The 9,447-nt window shown below is 44.3% G+C and overlaps 1 long non-coding RNA gene across 1 annotated transcript; it reads left to right on the plus strand.

The window, feature by feature from the left end:
* The first annotated feature begins 527 nt into the window (after nucleotides 1–527).
* On the plus strand, nucleotides 528–6,571 carry LOC140846367 (uncharacterized). The gene is made up of 4 exons (XR_012125397.1): nucleotides 528–588; nucleotides 826–943; nucleotides 3,370–3,417; nucleotides 6,051–6,571. It is a non-coding gene; the product is annotated as an uncharacterized lncRNA (long non-coding RNA).
* The last annotated feature ends 2,876 nt before the right edge of the window (nucleotides 6,572–9,447 follow it).

Raw genomic sequence — 9,447 nt, forward strand, 5'->3', positions numbered from 1 at the left:
CCTCCTGCCCTCATTTTTTATCCTGTGACCACAGAGGTACAGGCATTCTGGAGGAGCATAGTGCATTCAAAGATCTATAGATCCAGTTATAATAAAACAAAGTACTGATCCAGTACCTGGGGCAGAAGATTATGGAAGGGCTTGGAATGCTGGCATCTTGAACACTTAGAGATTGGGAGATGAGAGCTCACACCTGCCCCTGTACCCACCACCTTCCCATCCAGCCACCCCATCTCAGCTAGCCTAGCAAAGCCAAGAAACATCTGCTTGGTCACCTTTTCCCCAAAAGACACCTGAAGTGGAAGTACATAAATAATGTAATGATCCCGCTGCTACTGGCCATTTCTAACAGATGTGCTTCGGGACAGTATGTAAAGCAAGCCGGGAAGACGGCGCACACTCCCCGGCCACATCACCAGCGCCCTGCCTCGTTCCCCCCTGGCAGGGTCTGCTCTGCTGAGTCACTCTGGGGTTGGGGTTAGGCCGGGCAGAGGAGACAGCTGCAGGGACAGCCTCCCTCTGGAGCTGTGTTTTTGCTGCAGAGGAGGCGAGCTGAAATGGAAACTTCTAGCTAAACAGAATTGGAAGGTGGGGAGCTGGGTTCGCGTTGGCCTGTCTTTCTGCCTCAGGCTGTATTACATTCATTATTGCTCAATTGGGGTTGGGTTAAAAGAAGACAGATTGTCTTTTTAGTCTTTCTTGTCCTTTCAGTGGGTACCCAAAAGTCTAGAAATTGATATAATTTAAAGTTAATGAAAAGAAAGCTCAGCAGCTGCATTGTGTTTCATGCCATTCTTTCCTTCTCCTCGGCCCGGCCTCATCTAGCTCTTCCAGCCTTCTGTTGTGTTGCCAAGGCCACCGCACGGATTGGGGGGGTCCTGTTCTGAGGCCGCGGCAGGCTTCCCCAGGGCAGATTTCACAGTAGTCCCTTCCTTGGCAGGAGGTAAGTGGGAGCCCAGACCTCTTTTCAAGTTGAGCAGGTGAAGAATGGCTTCTGACATTCGATTGCTGCTTTTTTCTGTTCTGCTTACTGATTTCTAAGTCCAGTGTTTTTTTAGCTTTCAGTTGCATATTTGATTCCCCCCTCAAATGCAGTGGGGAGGGATAAGACCTGATTGCTTTGGAAGGAGTTTCCATGATTTGCCAGATCCTCCAGTCATTGTGTGTGTTGTGTGTTTGCGCTGGTTGTACAAAAGACACAGACAACAACCCAGAAGTGGTGGAAGTTTTCCTGCCGTGGGATTCCGTTAGCAATGTCCGGGACTCCCAGACCCCTGTTTTTCTTCACAGCATAAAATGACCTTCTGAATCTATCAGGGTTAAGACAATTCATTGGCACTAGAAATTTTCTTTAGCTTCCTTCCCTACATTATTCCTTGTATGCTGGTAAATATATGATACCTCCTGGGTGACCTACCTCACCCCCCCAAATGCAAAAGGGTTGACACAACACTGGAAAGATTGATGATATGAGGAAGAAAAGAAATGTCTCATTATTTTCATGCTGAACCTTTTCATGCAGCTAGAAGGGCTGGCTCTGAAAGTCCGGTGATCTTTAGAAGCACCAGCATGTATTTCCCTGGAGGATGAGTCTAGATTTGAAAAGGACACCATGAAAGTCGCAGGAAGGTGACTGGGAAGGACTAGCCAATGCTTATTGACAATGGAACCATTTGGAGCAGATTCTAAAGCAAATCCCACATTTGAAGACTTGGAGTTGGTGTGATTATCATTCCCTGTTGCACATCTGGTGCCAGAATGAGGAAATTTTAATCTGAAGATTTGTCGTCTGCCAGAGAGTTCTCTAAGAAAGCACATTCTCGAAACTGCTCTCTAGTTTGAATGTTAATTGTGAGCAAGTGTGCCTTAATGGTTAAAGCTGGGTTTAAGTATGGGGAAAAGGATTTTTTTCACTGTCAAGTCAAGCCATAACTGAATTGTTTTCCTGAGCACCTGGTCCACCATAACAAAAGAATTCCTCCCCTCTTCCATCATTGGCCCATATTTTCAGATTCAAAGATGGGTTGGGATGATAATGATAATGATGAGCGTAGATGGCACCGTGAGGGTGTTCCGTGCACTTTGTCCAGACATGCTAGATATGGACTCATAGTTTTCACCACGACCCTGTAAGGTAGTTGCTCTTCTTACTCCAATTTTACAGATGAAGGAACTTAGGTGCAGAGCAGTTAAGGAATTTGTTCAAGAGTCTATAGCTAGTAAATAGCAAAACCAGACTTGGACCCCAGGTAATCTGACTGGTGCTAGGGTCTGTGATATTTAATTGGAACCGTTGGGAAGGTCCCCTGGGGATTCCAGTCACAGTGTCACGTAATCAGCACATCTCCAAAGAAAGGCTGCTTCGGTCTACCCCTCAGAATTTCCAACGCACACTCACAGCTACCCCTCTTCCAGCAGCTCTCGGGTTCTCGGCGCGTCCGCTTTCATACCGCTGTTACTGTTTGTTCAGGGTCACTGAGGTCAGGAGTGGATGTGTAAGCTTTGTTTTGCTTTGTTTTATTTTACTCTAAAAAAGTGTAGAAGAAATGTCCTGGGCTCTATTGGCAATGTGAATGGGGAGTTTTCACCCTGTCCCAGAGAAAATGGGACCTTACCTAGCCTCCTGAAGGATATTGAGCAGGCTTTCCGATTTGTTGAAATAAAAGCGTAATTGCAGATCCCAGAAATACAGTAAAACATTTCGGTTCATATGGCAGAGAAAAGAAAGAACGAGGTAAAGGAAAACGTGTGCCAGTTTAAGCCAAATGTTTATGTTAAAAAGGAAAGAGGAAGAAATTGAGTCAAGTCACTTAACTTCTTCTAGACTCAGTTTGCTTGTCTATAAAATGAGTGAGTTGGGCAAGGATTCCTTTTGGCTTTAATGCAAAGATTTGAAGAAGTAAATATTAAGGTAGATGGTTTGGGAGTAAACTGAAAGAGACTCTAAAACATTTTCTTGTCCCTTTTTATATTTTTTCCTTATTACAGTAAAATCAATGTCAGAAAAGAACTTTTGACTGTAAATAACAAGACTCAACATTTTAAACATAAGAGCAGAAAATCATTTTTCCCTTTGGCTTTACATTAGGGCCGTGACTGCACTTGGAGGAAAACGCACCCTGTAGAATATGGATGGGAGTATCATCTGGGAGTGAAAAGAAATACTATCCGTAGAAAACGTTTAAAAATCTGATAACTTCGTTTAAAAAAAAACAAACCACACCTGAAACCTAATTCCCTCCTACTAAAGGGTGCCTGGACCTTCAGGAAATCCTAGGTTTCCACAGAACATAGTAGGAAACCTGGTGCTTGTCTCTAAGTACCTCACATGTTTATTCACGCTGACCTTCCAACTTTTTTTTCATCCAGAACTGCTTGTATGTTATAGGAGCAAAGAATACCAACCTCTTGAGGCAGGTAAGCAAGGGCTTTCCTGCTAAGGCCCCCCTGGTCCCTCCCCCTGGTTGTGGTGCTTCCTCCTCTGCAAGAAAGGGAAGCAAAGGAAGGAAGCAGACCTGGGAGAAGGGGAGGTGGTCTGGGTCGAGTGTGGGGGTGACCATGTCTCTTTTTGGACAGCTGAGTTGTACTGCTGCCAAAGCGGTGGATGTGGCTTGGAGAGTCGGCTTGTGGTCAGATGCGATCCCATGACCTTGACCTTTCTCCTAAAGGCAAGGAAGTCCCCTCTGTTCCTCCTCAGGACAGTTTGCTCATATGTGTATTTAATTTCTATTTTTAATTCACAGACATGCTTTAAGTCTAAACCTCGTCTACCTTAGCTCTTCAGAGTACCCAAGATGTCAATGCATAGAACTCTGCGTTTAGGGTTGGACAGAGGAGGTTTGCATTTTAAGCCCACCTCTGGCACCAGCCCTCAGGGCCTTTGGGGCAGGTGATGTGGCCTGGTAAGAACAGCTTTGGGAAAGTCCTCAGCAAAGTTTCTCTCTTGGATTCCAGGCTGACCTTGGCTATTTGGACATGGATCCATAAAATGTGAGGATCCCCGTTGCTTTGAGCCATCTTATTGTCCCATAGAGCTCCTTGTCAGGGCTTTGAACAGGCCTGATTATGGGTGCTGAGCTGTTGGATGGAAGGAAGAAAATAACTCTGCCAGCTAGGCTTGAAGAGGGAAGTCGTATGTACCCATGTAAACAGTTCATAGACCTACCAGTGTCTCCAAAGCGCAGATGGTGGGTTAGCCTTTCCCAGGGTACCCTGCTTATTATTCAAAGCTTTTTGTTACTTTTTTATTCTCTGAAAGGCCACACGAGGGATTCGTTATAGTCTGGAGTCACCGGGACCTATGGGAGTAGGGGAACAGCCTACAGGATGGCTCTGGGCCCTTAAAGTCTTACTCTGGCCCTGGAATCATCCCCAGGCCAGTGAGCATTTAGGCTCCCAGATGCCAGGAGCCTGGAGCCCTGATCCAGTTTGCCCATTGAGCAGGGATAGGCCAGGAGCAAACACAAGAGAATCCTCTGTATCACACTTCCAGTATTTGCAAGGGGCAGAGGAATTGCTGTTTGGTACTTCAGTTTCAGAAAACAGAAACTATTAATTGTGTTTCTTCCAAATGCTTTGCTATAGAAATTTTGGGTGCTACCACTGTTTTCCTGATTTCCTGAAGCGCCCCTGAATTTCGGTTTGTTGACAGTTCACACTCAACCACAGGCACTGTTCTGAATATGTTACAGATAATCATTCATTCACTCTTCACAAATGCCTATTATTCTTCAGACAAAGAATCTAAGGCAGAGAGACACAGAAAGGGTAGGTGGCTTGCTCAAACCCATGCTGGAATGGGAACGCAGGCAGTCTGGTCCCAAAGCCATGCTCTTAATGGCCAGATTTTGGCCTCTCAAATATATACAGACCCTGAATTCAAAGGGTTCCTTAAAATATTATTCTGTGATTTCCCAAGTCTAGTTAAAGAGGAACATGCTTTGGCATATGATTTTCATATATGTACTTAAAATATGAAGTCTATTATAAAGGAATTTTTAAATTTAAATTTTATTTTTATTGCTACCTTGAAGTGGCCATTTATTGATATTTCAATTCTACTTTCTACAGTCCCTTAACTTCCTTATTTTTGATCCTTTCACAAATTCCCTAAGTCAGAAATATATTTAAATATAGAAGAGACCAGGGGACACATAAGGAGGGACACCAATCCAATCAGAAGTCTGTTGGTTTGGTAAATTCCCATGATTTCTAATTTGAAGAATTTTCTTCTTACAGCTGTGGGGTTTGAATGAAGGATTTGAATGAAGACATCCTAGAAAAAGAGTTATTATTTTATTTGTAATCTTCAAATAAGATTATTTAATACTGTGCCAAGATAGGGTTTCTACAAGTTCCTTTGGTAATTTCTTCCACACTTTAAATAAGTATTTGTTGTTATGAATCTCTTCCTCATGTTTTTTCTCAATCTTTCCTACATAGCAAGTTAGCATTTAAAAAGGGAAGCAGATTTGCGAGGCCACTTCCGTGAGCTAGGCGGAGTGCCGTCTCTCAAGTTGGTCCTGCAGTATAAGGAGTCCCCACCCATTTTTGGATGCAGATTGCCTTCAAATAAAATGGAAATGATCCAATTTTTTCACCTGAGGTAGACTGGAACCAGCTCCACATTGTTTCTTGGAAATAAGAACACAGAGGAAGGGTTCTTCTTTCGATTGTTGTTGTTATTTCAAAGCTGGTGGGCTTTTCAAACGACGTGCACTAGAATTTTGCCCTGTAGCTTAAGTAAAGAAGCTCCTGCAAGAAGCGTTGGCTTCCGAGATCCTTGTGGAAATCACTCTTGTAAAGCCAGAATGGAAACTCCCTTCTTACTCTCTGCCTTTTCTAACTCACTGAGCTGAATATGAGCCATGAGCCACATGTGCGCACAAGAAGCGGCACAGCGAAGTTTCTTACGTGCCCAGTTTGTCTGCTGCTGTGCAGAGACCCGTGCACTGAATTTGGGGGGCTGGTGCATGATAGTGAGGTGTTAAGGGAAGAGGCAGGCAGCTCTAGCAAGAAGAGTCAGCCCCTCTTCTCTCCATGCTGCCCAGGTATGCTTCACAAGACAGAAGATGGGAGATGGCTGCACTTCAGCAGGTTCAGGGACCCCTTCTGAAAGCTTGGCTGAAGATTCACATTTTGCTGAGCAGGGGATGAAATGTGCCTCCACCTGAAACTAATCACGCAGCTGGGCCCAGATGAGAAAACATCTGCTGCAGAAAGAAATAAGTAAGAGCCAGGAGGGATCCTTGGAAGGCCATGAGGTCCAGGGGGAAGAGATGTTAGACTGGAGCAGGCTTGTCCCTCCTTCTCTCTCCAGCTCTTCTCCCCAGGGCTGCTCTGGCGGCAGAACCAGATGGAAATGTCACCTAATGCAGTGTTTTATTCATCCTGGTCTGCACCCTGCCTTAGACAGCGCAACTCCTTGGCAACACAATGCAGACAGGATTTTTTCATTTTTAATTGAATCCTACGAGGTATATTTGTTTCTAGAGGTGCCAGCTTAAAGTAATTACTGGAAGTTCCAACAGGGCTAATCAGAGATTCATAGAAAATAAAGATGGAGAAGAAGAACTTACCCCCCGGGTTTCTGTCATTCTGCTCAGAAACTCTTTCCATCCGTGGCTGCGATCCTAGTTCTTGGCACTGTGGGCTATTAAAAGGAGCCTTGACATAAATCCTTGCCCAGGGAGATAAGAGAAAACTGATTTCACTGCTTGGGTATCTTTCCTCTGGTGACCAGACACCTTCCGTTTTCATCAGCTGTTGATCAAAATCAGATTAGTAGAAGAATCATCAGATCAGAATTGTTTATGGCTATCTCAAGTCTTGAATTACAAATGACTTTCCTGTGCTGCTTGAGCAAAATACTGTGACCTGTAGATGAACTAGGCCTTGTATTTCCTGCCCCTTGTCCTGAACTTTTAATTCCCCAAAGACCACAGTCATTAAGTCTCATTGCTGACTATTGATCTAAGTCAGATAGGTGAGGCTCCCTCCTTGGGGGCTGTGGACACGGGGGTGATAGATTCTGTCTTTGTGATAAGTCCTAAGTCACTAATGGGTTATTTTGAGCTCTCCCAAGTGGAAGACAATGAAGCATTTAGTAGGTTGTGCAGTTATGTAACACATCTCTTTCCACACAAAGAGGAGGAGGACACCCAGCCAAAGGACTGAGCCCGGGAGACTGTGTGGTCTGGTGGTTCCAGGGAGAGACGTGGGGCCAGGGCTTCCTGGGTTCAGCTACCAGCCGAGACTCGACTCAGGGCGAGCAGAGCCAAGTCTCTTGGCTTGAGGCAGATAGACTGTAAAACCCGGGAGAGAGAAAAACCACAGGTCTGTGCTCAAGGACTCCGGGGGAGGAGCACATTTTGGAAATTAAAAAAGGAGAAAAAAAAAGATTACCCTGGCAAGTTACAATTTTGGACTTTTTCAGCAAGCAATGAGCATTTTTCCTGCTTATTGCCTGACACGTCTTCCTCTGGGCAGCAGTGTGAAGCCAAGCTAGCTCTGAGGGCGTTCTGCGTGGGGTGGGTAGACAAGCCCAGGGGCCTGAGCGAAGTTAGTCAGCCTTGGTGAGCTGTCAGAAATAATGCCCAGAGAGCCAGGCACTGGGGGCAAAGAGGTTCTGCATGAATTCTTCCCTTTTCTCACTCATTCTGCCTTCTACAATACAATGCCCTCTGAAATCACGGGAGGAAAAACCCCTTCCCTCAGACTTCTGGAAGCTTCCCTTCAGCCAGTCTGAGCATTTGCTCAGCTGTAACCAGCAGCCTGTTCAGCTGCAGACCCACACAGGTTCCCAAGCCTCTGCGAGAGCTGAGGCTCATGGGAAATGTTCTCCAAGTCCCACCAGCTCAGAAACAAGATGCTTCTGATCCGAGTTGGTGGTCACCTACGTGGCTGGGTCTGAAGGACTGCTGGAAAGGTCTCCCCTCCTTGGCCTCATGCCTCCTTTCTTTGGACCTGAAAAGCTCTCTGATTTTTAGAAATATCCTTCCATAATGAAAACAATATGGGGATTTCTATATTAAAGCCTTAACCTTCAAGGTGCCTCATTAGCGCGTCAGTCTCATAAAGCCTTAACCTTCAGCCCCTGACTTAACCATACCTTAGTCCAGTCTCCTAGAAGTGGGATTGGGAAGAAGAAGGGGCAGGTTTTGTTGTGGAATGAGGTGAGGCCGGGTAGGGAGCAGTCTCTTCTCTGGGGGAGTAGAGAGAGCGCAGGGGACAGGGAGAGAGCTAAGTCCCAGAAGTAGAGGTGGCCTTCTTGGTCACTTTACTCAGAGCTGTCCGGAGTGACTTTTCACTCTGGTGGCGGGTGGGTGTGAGGACTGTGCCAGGACGGCTGCTCTGACTCTGACTCAAGCAAGGATAGAATCCACACTTCACTCGCGGTTGCCTCATCCAGCCCCCAGTACACTCCAGATGTCATTCTTCCCTATATTCAGTTGAGGGCATGCTCCCAGTCATTGATAAAAGAGCCAATTTCAGTGTCCCATATCTTAGGCTTCTCTATAGTAAGATAATGTAAGCTTTCTCTCTTTTTTCAGTCACATAACCATCTCTTGGTCACATTTTTTGCAATCTAGAAAAAAATTGAATGAAAAATTAGAAGTCTCCTCCTGTCCACAAAGGTATCTGAGGAAACATTGTCTATTTTGTAAGAGGATATGAGTTCTAACCTGAGCGAAAGAAAATTAAAAATAATCCATTGAAGCTAGTGACAAATTTATCACCTAATTTTCAGACTCCGGTTCTTCTATTTCTGACAATTCACTATGGCCTGTACACCACTTTCAGGCTGTCCCTTGTCTTTGCATTATTGTCCTAGTTTTTTGCCCAGGTTATTGCCTATTATCTGTTTTTTTCCCAAGAATAACAAATGAGTATATGTCCTACATCCCTTTGATTAAAGAATCTTTCTAATGACCTTCCCAAACAAAAAAGACTTCCTCAAAGAACCTATACTTTGGAAGGGGTCAATAAACATATATAAATATTTGTTGGAAAGAAATGAACCGTTGCTTCTAAGCTGGCATCCCCATACATTAGGTTTATTTTCATTTGCTTACAATCTGAATTTTAAAAAGACAAAGCCAATATTAGTCCTGCACTTCATAACGACTAACTTATACAAGAAGAGTCTGTCAAACAAACAAACAAAATTTATAATAATTGATCATGAACTATAGAGATAGGTTCTATCAAGAGAAAAAGTAGATTTCTGGCTGTATAATTTCAATAATTAAATTTGATACAAATGTAGACTCACATGAAGTGTTTTCATATCCAGCCTGGAGAATGAAGCTCCAGGTGGTATTTTCTGATGATGCTCAAAAGGAAATTTTTTATGATTCTTGAATGCGAATCAGTGACTCAGAATCAAGTACACCAAAGGTACTTGATGGTTGGTTTGTAAATAAATGAAGGGTTGTACATTACAAC

This window comes from Manis javanica, chromosome 15, assembly GCF_040802235.1.
Source record: "Manis javanica isolate MJ-LG chromosome 15, MJ_LKY, whole genome shotgun sequence".
NCBI lineage: Eukaryota > Metazoa > Chordata > Mammalia > Pholidota > Manidae > Manis > Manis javanica.